Source organism: Aquarana catesbeiana, linkage group LG12 (genome assembly GCF_042186555.1).
Source record: "Aquarana catesbeiana isolate 2022-GZ linkage group LG12, ASM4218655v1, whole genome shotgun sequence".
NCBI classification, from domain to species: Eukaryota; Metazoa; Chordata; class Amphibia; order Anura; family Ranidae; genus Aquarana; species Aquarana catesbeiana.
Window position 1 is genome coordinate 152,272,442 of NC_133335.1, and position 17,217 is coordinate 152,289,658.

The window sequence follows — 17,217 nt, forward strand, 5'->3', positions numbered from 1 at the left end:
AACACAGAGCTGAACACCAAATCTTGACCTCGAAGATCTCTGAACACTGACACTATCTATCTACATACCCCACAGTTCTTTATCCATAATCACCAGTAGAACCGAGGATCTGGCAATGTCAGTGATTTTCCTTGTTTATCCATTTTAGTTATAAAGTACACCACATCATCTTTTCCTGGTCTGCAAATGACCACTTTGTCAGCATAAATGTGCCGACCATAGTTCCAGTGTAGGAAACATCCACTGAAGCGTTCATCCATATCCATCGACAGAACATCCAGTTTTCCGGAAAGGCTTAGGCACAGACAAATAGTCCCAAACAGCTTCACTGTACCACAGCTCCCGGTTGGCTTCAATCTCTTGCATAATGTCCTGGGTAACATATGGGAACTCCAAACCATATTCCCTGGCCACATGCTTGTTAAGCATTCTCTGTAAATGTGCAAGTTTGGGCAACGATCTATTTTTCCCCAAACCAGGGGGTACACAAGAGTTCAATGACTTGCTTACCATAGACCCGACGGGTGTTGGCAACAAAGTAGTAACTTTAGGCAATGTCTCCCTGACAGTACTGTGTGGCTCCACACAAGGTGATGTTCTCCCAGATAGACATGTGCAGGATGAAAAAATTTGTTTAGTTTAGTTTCGTTTCGATTCGTTATTTAACTTAATTCGTTTAGTTAAATTCGTTGCATTCATTACATTCGTTTTCGGAATTCGTTTCGTTTCGTATTCGAATTTCAAAAAAATTCGACCGCATTCGAAAAAATTCGACCGTATTCGAAAAAAACTATCAAATTCGAAAAAATTCTAACACATTCGAAAAAAACTGTCAAATTCGAAAAAATTCTACCACATTCGAAAAAAACTGTCAAATTCGAAAAAATTCTACCACATTCGAAAAAAACTATCAAATTAAAAAAAAATGTTACTACATTTGAAAAAAATATTAAATTCGAAAAAATTCTACCACATTCGAAAAAAACTGTCAAATTCGAAAAAATTCTACCACATTCGAAAAAAACTATCAAATTCAAAAAAAATGTTACTACATTTGAAAAAAATATTACATTCGAAAAAATTCTACCACATTCGAAAAAAACTGTCAAATTCGAAAAAATTCTACCACATTCGAAAAAAACTGTCAAATTCGAAAAAATTCTACCACATTCGAAAAAAACTATCAAATTCAAAAAAAATGTTACTACATTTGAAAAAAATATTACATTCGAAAAAATTCTACCACATTCGAAAAAAACTGTCAAATTCGAAAAAATTCTACCACATTCGAAAAAAACTATCAATTTCGAAAAAATTCTACCACATTCGAAAAAAACTGTCAAATTCGAAAAAATTCTACCACATTCGAAAAAAACTGTCAAATTCGAAAAAATTCTACCACATTCGAAAAAAACTATCAAATTAAAAAAAAATGTTACTACATTTGAAAAAAATATTAAATTCGAAAAAATTCTACCACATTCGAAAAAAAACTGTCAAATTCGAAAAATTTCTACCACATTCGAAAAAAACTATAAAATTCGAAAAAAACAATAACTGAATTTGAAAAAGTAAACTATATATAACCATTCTGCGAAATTTGAAATTCGTATAGAATGAAATCGAATTCCAATAGAAAAGATTAGGATAGAATAGAAAGTATAAAAGAATAGCATAGAAAAACAATAGATCAGAATAGAAAAAAATATAATATATTGTATTCTAAGCTTTTCTATTTGAATTCAAATTCATTCTGTACCAAATTCCAATTTTGGAAGATGGTTAAATATATATATTATATTTTTTTTCTATTCTGTTCCATTGTTTTTCTATGCTATTCTTTTCTATTCTATTCTAAACTTTTCTATTCGAATTTGAATTAATTCTATGCGAAATTCGAATTTCGGAAGATGGCTTCTAAAATTAGAATTTCGTATAGAATGAATTTGAATTTGAATAGAAAAGAATAGACTAGAAAAACAATAGAACAGAACAGAATAAAATATAATATATATATTATATCTTATTCTATTCTGTTCTATTGTTTTTCTAGTCTATTCTTTCTACTCTATTTTAATCTTTTCTATTCAAATTAATTTTATATGAAATTCGAATTTTGGAAGATGGTTTTATATATATATATATATATATATATATAAAATATTTTTTCTATTCTGTTCTATTGTTTTTCTATTATTTTCTATTATATTCTGATCTTTTCTATTTGAATTCAAATTCATTCTATACAAAATTCGAATTTCAGAAAATAGTTATATAGAAATAGAATGAAATCAAATTCTAATAGAAAAGAATAGAATAGAAAAACAATAGAACAGAATAGAAAGAAATATTTTATATATATATAAAAATAAATAAAACCATCTTCCGAAATTGGAATTTGGTACAGAATGAATTCGAATGGAAAAGATTAGAATAGAATATTTTATATTTTTTTCTATTCTGTTCTATTGTTTTTCTATGCTATTCTTTTATATTATTTTCTGTTCTATTCTAATCTTTTCTATTTGAATTCATTCTGTACCAAATTCCAATTTCGGAAGATGTGTGTGTATATATATATATATATATATATATATATATATATTTTTTATTTTTTTTTTCTATTCTGTTCTATTGTTTTTCTGTTCTTTTCTATTAGAATTCGATTTCATTCTATTTCATTCTGTTTCTGTATAACCATTTTCGGAAATTCAAATTTCGTATATAATGATTTCGCATTCAAATAGAAAAGATTAGAATAAAATAGAAAAGAATAGAAAAGAATAGAAAAACAATAGACCAGCATAGAAAAAAAATAAAAATAAAAAAAATATATATAAATATATATACCGTATTTATCGGCATATAACACGCACTTTTTTCCCCTTAAAATCAGGGGAAAATCATGGGTGCGTGTTATACGCCGATCCCTTGCGATCCTGAGCTGACAGATCTTCAAAATCGCCGACCGCGATTTGAAAATGGCGCCGAAATACACAGAGCCGGTCCTCGGCTCTTCTCGGCCACTTTCGGCTTCACTCGAGTGCCGCCCGAACCTAGCCGAGTGTACTCGGCTAGGTTCGGATAGCTCCGCTCACAGTCACGCCCATCCTGGGCGGGACTATGAGTGGAGCCGAAAGTGAACGAGAGCCACCGTGAAGAGCCGAGGACCGGCTCTGTGTATTTTGGCGCCGGCGGCACCATTTTCAAATCGCGGTCGGCGATTTTGAAGCTCAGGATTGCAGGGGATCACAGGATTTTCAAACTGCGAGCTGCAAGGCTGCACTGGGGCAAGGCTGCACTGGGGCAAGGCTGCACTGGGATAAGGCTGCAATGGACACTGGGAAGGCTGCACTGACAAGGCTGCACTGACAAGGCTGCACTGACATGGCTGCACTGGGGCAAGGCTGCACTGAGAAGGCTGCAATGATGGGCATTTAAATGTAAGTTTTTTTCCCTTAAACTTCCCTCCTAAAAGTTTTTTTTCCCTTAAAATTCCCTCCTAAACTTGGGGTGCGTGTTATACGCCGATAAATATGGTAATTTTTTTGTATTATTCTCTTCTATTGTTTTTTTATGCTTTTCTTTTCTATTATTTTATATTCTATAATAGTCTTTTCAATTCAAATTCATTCTATACGAAATTCGAATTTCGGAACATGGCTTCTGAAGTTTGAATTTCTTATAGAATGAATTCGAATTAGAACAGAAAATAATAGAAAAGAATAGACTAGAAAAACAATAGAACAGAATAGAAGAAAATATAATATATATATATATTATATATTATATTTTCTTCTATTCTGTTCTATTGTTTTTCTAGTCTATTCTTTTCTATTCTATTCTAATCTTTTATATTCAAATTTGATTTCGGTCTATATGAAATTCGAATTTTGGAAGATGTTATATATATATATATATATATATATATATATATATATATATATATATATATATATATATATATATATATATATAATAAAATTTTCTATTCTGTTTCATTGTTTTTCTATGCTGTTCTTTTCTATTCTATTCTAAACTTTTCTATTCGAATTTGAATTCATTCTATACGAAATTCGAATTTCGGAAGATGGCTTCTGAAAGTGGAATTTCGTATAGAATGAATTCGAATTTGAATAGAAAAGATTAGAATAGTAAATAATAGACTAGACAAACAATAGAACAGAATAAAATATAATATATATAATTTTTTGTTTTCTGTTTTCTATTGTTTTTCTAGTCTTTTCTCTTCTACTCTGTTCTAATCTTTTCTATTCAAATTCGAATTCATTTTATAAGAAATTCAAATTTCGGAAGATGGTTTTATATATATATATATATATATATATATATATATATATATATATATATATATATATATTGTGACATTGGGGATTGTTCAGCTCAAGTGGATAGATGCGTTTTAGTGCAGTGAGTCCACATCAGAGAGGCATTTATAGTTAAGGGCCTGGTAGCCCACGTTTATTAAAGGAAAAAACAACAAAAGTCCATCCAGGAATCCCACGCAGGGGTCCAAGCTTCAGCAAGTAAATACAATAGAAAATCCAAATGAAAAGGCTAGCCCACCTGGCTACTCTTCAGCAGTATTGCTGCTATAGGGAACAGGCCCCTCAAACAAGCTGCTTGGATGCACACAGTCTTAGGCTCCTTGGTCACACACAGTTTCAAGAGCTTCAATGCACACAGCTTCTGGCTCCTTTGACGCACACAGCTTTACAGCCCTTCAATGCACACAGCTTCTGGCTCCCTGGACGCACACAGCTTTGAAGCCCTTCAACGCACACAGCATCTGGCTCCTTGGACGCACATAGCTTTGAAGCCCTTCAACGCACACAGCATCTGGCTCCTTGGACGCACATAGCTTTGAAGCCCTTCAACGCACACAGCATCTGGCTCCTTGGACGCACATAGCTTTGAAGCCCTTCAACGCACACAGCATCTGTTCTCACACAGAGACACTTACTAGCAGCCACTGCTCCAACTTCACCTTCCTCCACACTTTCTGCTCTCACCAGTCCCTCGTTATATGGGCTGTGTGCACCTGGGCACACACCCTGCTGGCTGTCCACAAGACCCGGACACAGGGTTGGAGATCCCGTCCCACCCAAGACTCTGAAGGATCTCCAAACTACAGAGCCCCATAAGGAACTAGCAAAACCTGGAGAAAACTGCCAGAGCAGTTCTCTCCACCTCAAACCTACACTCTGTAGCTCTGCACTCAGACAATATGCAGACTCTGTGTCCACTTTAACCCCATTTTCATAGTGACAGAGCCTTGCTCTGCCACATACCCCCCCCTCTTGTTTCGATCCGGAGGGAGAAACACCTGCACCCACCATAGCAGTTGGGACACTTCTGTGCTGGCCATCAGCCACGTAGGCCCAACCCTTTTTTCGGGTGTGCTTCCAGGTACGTCCCACCTTGGATCTTAACAGGGTCCTATAATTCCGTATACTCTGCCTTCCCTCTCTTCTCTTGGGGTTCCTGAGCATACTCTCCTCTCTTGGGGGAACTCTGCCTTCCCTGATCCTACCTTTCAGCTTACAGACGTCAGTTTTATCTTTCACCACAGGTCTTTCAGGTTCAAAAACCTCTCTCTGGTTACCCACGGCAACCACGTCACTTTTAACAGCACCAAACATTAGCAGATCATACATTTCAATGACATCCTGTCGAACACAATCAGTGCCATCTATCTCAGTACTTGTTGTTAGGACCAGACCTGAGGAGGGACAAAACACAGGCAAGTGATTACACCCCACGGGTCCATAGCACAGCTTCACCTCACCTGTTGTCCAACACTCCATGGGTAACTGATCTAACAAATGACACTGATCCAAGCACAAACTACTTCTTTCTGATGTACACATTACCTTGTTGCAGCAACCAACATTAGCACTTTCCTTTACAGTGTCTCCGGGTACTTTAAGTTGTACCTCTTTCTGAGTGATAGAAAGCATCTCTGCTAGTGCTGCGTCTATTTTGGGCCCTACCTTCTCATGAGGTTTAGCGGGTGAAACAGTATCCACGCCCTCTATTGACCACTGCTCAGCCGCACCTCGGACCACACCAGCAGAGATGTTTATAGTCACTACACCAGCCGGAGAGACCTTTGATGTCTCCAACAGTTCTCCTGGGCACCTTCCATACCACTCAGTAACTGGGAGCACCCTCTCAGAGAACCTCAAGACTATCTGCCACACTGTTAATAAGCATTGGTCCCACCAATACCATTCTCGATCAAGGCTTCCCAGCACAGCCTGTACCACCTGGCTCCACCCATGGGTACTACGCAGCACCACCTGGTCCGACTGTGGTGGAGACACCCAAGTGTACAGTGAGTGCGTTTTTACCAACTCCAGCATTTCAAGTAAGGTTTTTGTCATCTCTAAACATCCAATGTCTAAATACCAGACCTTTCTAAGGTCTTTTTCCCTGTCCAAGACATGGAGGGGCTCATCCACTGCAGCTTGTGAGGTTGAGACATTTGAAGAGACCTCCAACTCCTTGGAGGTACCCCTCATCACAGCCTGTTGCTCCCCTGGAGCGCTGTCAGACACATGTCTCACACTTTTCCCTTCTGTACCAGTGTCAGTGAGCCACTGCAGGTCATTATAAGTCACATTGTCACCTTCACACTTGAGCTGTGGGGCTGTGGACAACACATCTGCTTTGCCAGCACCCTGAACAGTTCCTTCAGACTGGAGGGCATTAACCTTCGCAGGGACAAACGTGTCCTTGAGCACCAGCCGATCTGCGATCCCTCCATTGGGCATAGCAGGTGTTATGTCCACCACATTATTTAATATTGCGATTGCATTCGCATACCAATTATCCCAGTCTATTGTGGTTCCATCACCTACTCTAGAAGGCCCCACAGGAACCTGGGATTCACTAGCCAAAACATCACCTGTGTCATTTCTATACATATCCCTTTGGGTGCACACATCATCTGACAAGGCAGGCTGTAATACATGCTTTTGCCCTACCTGCTCTGGGGGCGCTACTGACACACACAGCTCTGCACTTTCAGCTTTTGCTGGCTGAATTAACCCCTTGACACCAGGGTTACACTTAGGGTTGTGGGGCTGCGCCCGCACACTCTCACTGTGTGACTCAGTCTTCCTTTGTTTCACCAGAGTAGCACCACAGCCATCCTGGAAAACCTCTGGCTCCAACACATGGAGACCCCACGAGACTTCCATGGACAAGCCTGCGCTTATGGTTGTCACGGGAGGTATCCTACTCCCATCATTGGCAATGAACACATTGCCAACATTTTCAGACATGACATTAAAGGGAACACATTTTTCAGTGTCATTATCACCAATACCATCACATTTGCCAACAGTAACATATTTGTCAGCATAACCATCATAATTTTTATTACGTATAGACATAACTGCTACTTTTGTGGATTGTCTATTACCAACCACAGCCTGTAAGCCTCTCCTCACATCACCCTCTATCTTTAAAGGGGAACTCTTTCCTCCTTGGGCAGCTCCATAGCTGACCTGGGAAACTCTCTGCTCCATCACTGCAAGCTCCTCTGAAGTTTCCCTGGGCAACTCTGCAGCACCTGTCACTAGGGAACATGGCACAAGAACAGTTTTGGTCACCCCTAGTTTAACCTCTCCAGCACTCTGCTGGATTATAGCAGGCACATGCATAGTCCCCATGTTCATTTGAGTCTTTAACCTTGCTGTCAGCTGGTCTTCACCATGTGCCTCTCCACTACTCCGGTTAGCACACTGCAGCAAGTCTATGTCCATTTGCACTGCGGATCTTCCCGCTGGACACACTCCCATGTCACTAGGTTCAGTCCCACAAACTGAAACAGTCTTACCATTTTCAGTGGCTGGCATCATACCCTTCACTTGAGTGCGCTGTCTCTCAGCTGCATCCATACCAGCTACTTCCTCTGGGTGGCCACAGGACGACACTGCAGCCTTTCCAGACTCTTCAGCGTTGTTCCAGAACCTTGGGCAAGTAAAAATTCCATGCCCCACTTGACCACATTCCAAGCACGGTACTGGTAGCTGAACTTTACTTTCTTGGAATCTCCTTGATGACTGGCTCTCTGTTGCCAAGGGATACCACTGGTCATGACCATCAGCAGACAGACTCCTTGGATCCCCGACATCCCTGTTGGCCTGGACATTGCTTCCACAGATGACCATATTCCTCTTTTTCACACGCTGTTGTCCACCTGGCTTCCTGTTGCCAGGGGAAACTTCTTTCACTTCCTTTTTAACTGGGGATGACATGATTAATTTACCCCAGGTCACAGAAATTTCACACTTGGAAAAATTCTCTGGCGTGGCTGGGGCATGTGGTGAAATACCCTCTAGCCATAGAACCCTTTCCCTTGCTTCAGCAAGGATTGCTTCCTTTTTCTGTTTTGAACGCCCCATGCTTGCTGTCTTACACACAGCAACTTGCAACACACTTCATAGCAAAGAGAAAAAAAAATATGTGATTCTCCTTTCACAGGTACACAACCTGCATGCAACACAGAGAGAATAAATATGTGATTCTCCTTTCACAGGTACACAACCTGCATGCAACACAGTCCATCAAACTTCTGTGCAATGCTGTTCGCCTGGCTGCCACACACAGCTAGCAGTAGTTCCTGATGCGACTCACCATGGAGCAAGGACCTAGATTCAACCGTCTACATGCCCGCATTCGAGCACCACTTGTGACATTGGGGATTGTTCAGCTCAAGTGGATAGATGCGTTTTAGTGCAGTGAGTCCACATCAGAGAGGCATTTATAGTTAAGGGCCTGGTAGCCCACGTTTATTAAAGGAAAAAACAACAAAAGTCCATCCAGGAATCCCACGCAGGGGTCCAAGCTTCAGCAAGTAAATACAATAGAAAATCCAAATGAAAAGGCTAGCCCACCTGGCTACTCTTCAGCAGTATTGCTGCTATAGGGAACAGGCCCCTCAAACAAGCTGCTTGGATGCACACAGTCTTAGGCTCCTTGGTCACACACAGTTTCAAGAGCTTCAATGCACACAGCTTCTGGCTCCTTTGACGCACACAGCTTTACAGCCCTTCAATGCACACAGCTTCTGGCTCCCTGGACGCACACAGCTTTGAAGCCCTTCAACGCACACAGCATCTGGCTCCTTGGACGCACATAGCTTTGAAGCCCTTCAACGCACACAGCATCTGGCTCCTTGGACGCACATAGCTTTGAAGCCCTTCAACGCACACAGCATCTGGCTCCTTGGACGCACATAGCTTTGAAGCCCTTCAACGCACACAGCATCTGTTCTCACACAGAGACACTTACTAGCAGCCACTGCTCCAACTTCACCTTCCTCCACACTTTCTGCTCTCACCAGTCCCTCGTTATATGGGCTGTGTGCACCTGGGCACACACCCTGCTGGCTGTCCACAAGACCCGGACACAGGGTTGGAGATCCCGTCCCACCCAAGACTCTGAAGGATCTCCAAACTACAGAGCCCCATAAGGAACTAGCAAAACCTGGAGAAAACTGCCAGAGCAGTTCTCTCCACCTCAAACCTACACTCTGTAGCTCTGCACTCAGACAATATGCAGACTCTGTGTCCACTTTAACCCCATTTTCATAGTGACAGAGCCTTGCTCTGCCACATAATATTATATTATATGTATATATTATACATATACACACACACACATATATATATATATATATATATATATATATATATATATATATATATATATATATATATATATATATATATATATATATATATAACCAATTTGAATTTCTTATAATATGAATTCGAATTTGAATAGAAAAGATTAGAATAGAGTAGAAGAGAAAAGACTAGAAAAACAATAGAACAGAATAGAATAAATTATATATATTATATTTTATTCTGTTCTGTTCTATTGTTTGTCTAGTCTGTTATTTTCTATTCTAATCTTTTCTATTCAAATTCGAATTCATTCTATACGAAATTCCACTTTCAGAAGCCATCTTCCGAAATTCGAATTTCGTATAGAATGAATTCAAATTAGAATAGAAAAGTTTAGAATAGAATAGAAAAGAATAGCATAGAAAAACAATGAAACAGAATAGGAAATTATATATATATATATATATATATATATATATATATATATATAAAACATCTTCCAAAATTCGAATTTCATATAGACCGAAATCAAATTTGAATGTAAAAGATTAGAATAGAATAGAAAAGAATAGAAAAGAATAGACTAGAAAAACAATAGAACAGAATAGAAGAAAATATAATATATATATATTATATTTTCTTCTATTCTGTTCTATTGTTTTTCTAGTCTATACTTTCCTATTATTTTCTGTTCTAATCTTTTCTATTCAAATTCGAATTCATTCTATACGAAATTCAAACTTCAGAAGCCATGTTCCGAAATTTGAATTTCGTATAGAATGAATTTGAATTTGAATTGAAAATACTATTATAGAATATAAAATAATAGAAAAGAAAAGCATAAAAAACATATATATATATATATATATATATATATATATATATATATATATATATATATATATATATATATATATATATATATATATATATTTTTTTTTTTTATGCTTTTCTTTTCTATTATTTTATATTCTATAATAGTATTTTCAATTCAAATTCAAATTCATTCTATACGAAATTCAAATTTCGGAACATGGCTTCTGAAGTTTGAATTTCGTATAGAATGAATTCGAATTTGAATAGAAAAGATTATATATATACATATTCTATTGCTTTATTATTTTATATTCTACCTTATTGTTTTTTTTAGAAAAACGTTTTCTATTTTTTTTTAATTTGATTATGTTTTCGAATTCGATTCGAATATGTTTTCGAATAAGTTTTCGAATTCGATTCGAATATGTTTTCGAATTCGATTCGAATTCGTTCGTTTTTTTTCGGATTCGTTTAAATTCTTTACTTTTGTCATTCGGAAATTCGGATGCATCCGAATTTCCGAATAATGAAAAATTCGTCCGAATTTCGATTCGGAACGAAACAAAATGCACATGCCTACTCCCAGAATCCAGGGCTGTCCATTCTGAGAAAGTCAAGGCAGAGGCAACGTCTTCACCCTGAGCCCATAACAGTTCTTGTGACATTGTCTCAAATAAATCATCATCACCGGAGAGATCTGACATGGAAACTATCTCCGAATCTCTCAACTCTTCTGCCGGCAAATATTTACACAAAGTCCCAGATACATTCCCCTGTGAACTCTCACCCGTTCCTGACGTGGACTTCTCCGGTTCGGGTGGTCTCTGGGGTAGGCCTCGACCACGGCCGCGGGAAGCCTTTACATACAGGGATAGGCGTAGTGGATGCGGAAATCAAGGTAATGTCCACTGATGAGTCGGTTACCGCAGTATCTCTCTCAGGAACACTTTTGGTGACAACAGGCGAAATCACAGCCTGCCGTTCTTTTTCAGCAGTAGTAGCGGCTTCTACTGTGGTGATACCTGTAGCCCAGTCCATACGATAAGCACGGGGCGACATGGTAGGTTGCTCCACCACAAACAAATATTCTCCACATTGCAAGCAGCGAACAAATGGATGGAGATGTATGACCAGTCCTTCACACTTGTGGCAAAGCATGCCCAGTCCTTCAATATCCCCAACTGTATAAAGAACAAACCTCCCCTGCAGTTTCAGACGAATGACAGTATCTGTAAGCAAGGTTCCGGTCAGCATAGCACCCGCAGCGGTGCTGGTAGTGAACATCTTAGGCCCCACAGTTGGTTGCATCACCGAAAAAGACATGGCCACACTCTGATCTTCTCAGCACGATCACGAGGCCTCTCTTCTTCTCTGGCGCCAACACACACACACACGCGTCCCACGCGGTATCATGTAGGCTAGGCTCCTCCCACTTGTTCCTCTGATCATGTAGCTCCCGGGCTTTCACTGGCGCCCGCCGCCTACGCAGTCAGAAAAAAAGTCCTGCAACTTTTAACCTCTTCTTCTCTTGGGAAATTGACAAAGTCCAGCTCTCACTGTAAACTCCCGGTGAAACACTTCTCCAGGTTGCGAGAACTGATGGCCAACAAATCCCGGATGACGCCCCCACATGTAGCACTAACTCTCGGTGGAGCTGCTGGTTTAAAGCGGGCTGTTACCTTCACTCTCGATACCTCTGTTTCACCGACACCGGATCTAGGGTCCCGTTGAGTTTACCTCTGGACGATGTAGGCACCAAACACTTGAATATATTTTCCAATGCTTTAATGAACAAGTAATAAAGGAAGTAGCAGGAAAGAGGCAGAAGGAAAGTTGCAGGGAAGCTCAAATACCTTTCCTTAGTATTCTTTAGAACATTCTTTGGAATTGAACACTTGTAGTTGAATGCACTCCCCTTGTGGGATTCAATCTTTGCCCGCCTGGATAGGCCTCTCTCACTTGCCTAGCAGCCAGTACGCAGCACGAACAAAAGTCTCTACCACAGACTTGTTTGGAATAAAACCCGTATGATCCTCTGCCACAGGATGTATTGGTTTGCGATGAATGTCAGACACAGTACTTGAACCTTTAGGCCAACCCGGCAGTACGATTACTTCCGGATACGTCCTCCAACTGAGTCACCAGGCCCCTCTCCAGACCAGCACTCTGCATGATCCTTCCATGACGGGTCCTCCCCGTGATTCTATAGCTGCTGAAATGGACCTTCTAGCCACTAAGAAAGCATAAAAGGCATTACGGTGGTCTAAACATAAATTTTATTCCTGCGCTAACAGACCAGGCACAATGCTGGCAAGGAAGCTGAACTCAGTGGCCCCCAAGCCCCAATTCGTCTATGTACAAACAATCTGAACATCACATCTGACCCGGTCAAGATTACCTCAGCTTTTGCCAACTTCTTGTCTTCCTTGTATAGCCCCCTCTCCTTTCCCTACTGACTTTGCTGACTAGTTCTTTCAAAACCTCCATCTTCCACCTCTTACTGACTTAGCTAGCGAGGCGCTTAATGCCGAAATCTCTGAAGCAGAGGTTGCACAGGCTCAAGGCCATACGTGTTGCTAAAGCTCCTGGACCGGATGGCTTCTCTGGTCTTTATTATCGCAAGTTTTCCTCTCTGCTCACCCCTCACTTAACGGCTTATTTCAATAGTCTACAACAGGGTTCCCTACCCACCCATGATCCCTTACAGCCCACATAACTATGATCCCTTAAACTACAGAGGATGCCCTAGAACCCCAGGCTTTCAGGCCGATCTCCTTGTTGAACAAGGATGTAAAACTTTTGGAAAAGGTTTGAAGTACTCGTATTAACAAATATCTAAACTTGTTGATTCACAGAGACCAGGTGGGCTTTGTCCCTGTCAAGCGGGGGACAATGTCCGCAAGATGGTCCATCTAATACATTTGCTTCAACATTACAAGATCCCAGGTCTTCATTTGTCAGTTGACATCTACAAAGTGTTTGATTTGCTTTCCTGGGAGTACCTGCATTATGTCTTAGAAAGATGGGGTTTTGGGGAATCAATCCTCCAGTGGATTTCGGCTCTCTAGTCCTTCTGATAGAGAAATTATACTTTAAATGTCAGTTATGAAAGACGCCATTTTGTTTATCATGGTCTAGAAATAAACTATAGATAATATGGAGTCAGCAATATGTAGACTCAGCAATATAATATGTCTAGATCTGCAGTTTTGCATATATCCTGTATTTTTGTGTTGACTTGGGGAGTTTTCAAGTCAGTATCCTGTAACCATTGTTAGATGAAGATAACAGTCTGTAACAGACACTTCCACCTTCCCTGTTACGTCCAGAATAAAGTTGAAAATACATGAGACTGGGCATGTTTTAAGACAGGAAAGGGGGGTGTCCAGGGCTTATAAAAAAGACATGTACCACAGTATTTTCCTTAGAAATGACGATGACAGCATGAAGATGTAATGCTATTCATTTCTCTTGCATATGCAATAAATATTACCTTGATGCCCGAGGACGGTCTGAGATGGTGAATTATTTCCCTAACAATTTGGTCCTTCGAGCCGGAAGTCCCCCGAGAAGCACTAGTCAACAGTGACCGATGACCGTACGGCAAAACTGTAAGTCCTCCATCTTAAATTAGATGTTAAAAAGAGGCCGGTCCGCTGAACTAGTGCCTCCCGGGCAGCGACTTACCAGATCAGCACAAGAGACCGCTCTCGGGACAAGGTAAGATTTTTATTTTTATTTTATTATTAACCTTTTGTGTTAGACTTGATTAGGAATTTGATGAATAAGGGATTTGAATATATACATACAATATAGAGATTGATTGAATGCTTATCTGTTTCTGTCCTATCTGCTTTACTCTTGTTGAGGGGAAATAAGTGGTCACGTATTCCCCGTATAGATCCGTCTGTGGCCATCCTTGATGGGCAGACCTAGTGACTAGCCCGCGTTTTGGGAAGACGCGCTCAGGGCGACCTGGCGGCAGTCGAGCACTGCGGGTGTTCTCTCATGTGTGTTCTTGTTTGTTTCTTCTGGTTAATTGTCATTTGATATAGGGGTATGGTCCCATACTACTATCCGGGTGCAGATAAAGGAAATTTGTCGATTGGATCTTAGATCCAGACAGCCTTGTAAACTGCAGAAAATCCCTTGGGGACACATAAATACTCCTAGATCAAAACCTAAAGAAGCCCCCGTTGATACAAGGGTGTGGCCTGATAGCTTTCCAGGCATATAAATACCCTTGGATCAAAAATATTTCCAGATAAAGAACCCCCCCTGATACAAGGGTGTGGCCTGATAGATTTCCAGGTAACAAACAGAGGACATTTGGCGGACTGCAGTGTTCATGCCAGCCTCATATGTTGTATTAATCCTGAGCAGGCACATAAATACCCTTGGATCAAGGACTGAAATATTAAAAGTTTTGATAGGATGAAAGAACAGTCGGGAGAATTCAGTCTCCTCGTAATTCTGTAAATGCTCTCTACAAGTTAGTGAAGTTTTAAGTAACAATGAAAGAACAGTCGGGAGAATTCAGTCTCCTCGTAATTCTGTAATTCTCTAAGACACCAGTGTTTTAGCAATACACAAGATCAGTAATCTAGAAGTGATATATCATGACTAGAAAGTCTGTGAGTGATTGCAAGTGATAAGATACTGTGTGCGTGTGTTGTGTCATTGTGAGAAGACATTAACAAAAAAAGAGCTCCGTGTGCACGATAAACAAAGTAGGTATGATCCATGGAAAATCTGTTGGTATGAATGAAGATGTTAAGTATATGTGTAGTTTAGACAAAGAGAATGTGACATTTCCTAAAATGTTTGAAAACAAAGTATGATTTTGATGCATTTTTAAATAAGGATTATTGTGTAATACTGTGTAGAAAGCTTAAAAATTATGCCGGCACAAAAATAAGAAAACAGAAGAAATTAGGCCTTCCCCAGGCAAAGAAATGGCTTGAGGAGGCTAACCATAGGTTAAATTCAGAAAACCATAAAAAGACTATGTTTTTGAACAAAGAGGAGGACAATAATATGACCGTCCTCTGAAGTTTAGTTCAGCAAGTATTGGCTGAACAAAACGTATCAAACCAAATGCAACCTGACTCTCCACTGTTTGTTGTTCCCCCGTGGTCACCTGGGTCACCCGCAGATGCAACCGATTCTCCTATGGCTGCAGCAAAACCCCCTCTCAAGATGACTCTTGCTGTCCAGAGGAGTCCACAAGGGACGCCCCTTACAGCAACTGTTACAAAATTTTTCGGGGACCTGGTGAACCAATTGATATCCCCCTCAGCAGGGGAACAAACAGAATGTGGAGAGGAAGAATTTCCACTAATTGAAGTTCCCAACCCTAGGGCAGGACAAAATGTAGGAGGTATAGTAGTCCCCAACACTATGATGGTCTATCGCCCCTGGACCCCTGAGGATGTTAAAAAAACTACTGAAGGGGTACCACATCCCAAGGTGAACATAGCTCAAATCAGGGATGGTATCATGGGAATGATTGCTAACTATCATCTTATTGGGAGGGAAATAGAGCAGGTCACCAGACAGATCCTGGGTCCCACCTGGCATCATCTAGTGGGAGATTGGAGTGGATTAAACAACCAGGGAGTTGTGTTGCCTCATGATGATGCAGCACTAGAAAACAGGAGAAATGCTCTTATAGCAAGGATAGAGAATAGATGGATACGTCGAGCCGACTGGTCCATTATAAATCAGTGTGTGCAGGGAGAAGAGGAAACAGTGGACAATTTAATTGTTAGGATGAGGGAGATTTTCAATAATCACTCAGGAATAGAAGTCCCAGTAAATCAAGTAAACGATAGCCCATATTAGCAACAGCTAAAGGATGCAATCTTGAAGGGGCTGTTTGCCCCTATATCAAGTTTGTTACCAAACACATGATCAACCATAGGATCTGCAGACTTCAGGGGCTGATAGAGTATGCGAGGCATGCTGAGCGGCACTTCCAATCAAAAAAGAGAGCAAAGAAAGGGAAAGTGTTTATGTAGATGAAGGTAATGATGTGTATGTCATTGAGAAGGAGAGCAGAAGGATAGGAAACACCTGAACAAGGCCCCGCATTTAGGACTATGAAAAAAAAAAAAAAAAGAGAGGGGAGTGTTTCCTGTGAGGTAAAAGAGGTCACTTGGCAAAAGAATGTAGGTCAAACAGAGAGGAAGAAGCATGACTAGATGTTGGTATGTCTGCAGAGAGAGATGCAGAAGAAAATGATGAGAAAGAATCTGAAATTTTGGATGTGTGCGCTGAAACTTGTTTGCATGCTAAAGTCAAGTCAGAAAAAAACTTGGTTGTGAAGGGTAGATGGCTAACATTTCTCTGTGATACTGGGGCTTGTAAGACCCTAATACAGCCGCTGGATATGAAAAAGGTAAAGAAAAAGGTGTAGTATATGTAAAATCTGCAAAATGGGTTGATGCACCAGGAGGTCATGTCTGAAGGCCTTACTGTGGAAGATCCACAGACAGGTAAAAAGGATCAGTGTAAAATTGTCATTTTGACTAAATGTCCTGTTAATTTGTTGGGTAGAGACATGTTGCACGCTCTTGATATTTCTGTCGTACCAGTGGAGGGAGGTCTCAGAGCCCATCGGCTGTGTGAAAAACAAATCACAGCCGTGGATAATGAGCCCCGATACTGGTACAGCCTGGAATTTGCAAACTGAGGGATTAAATATACCCAAAACCCTGGCAGAAATAATTGACAAAGA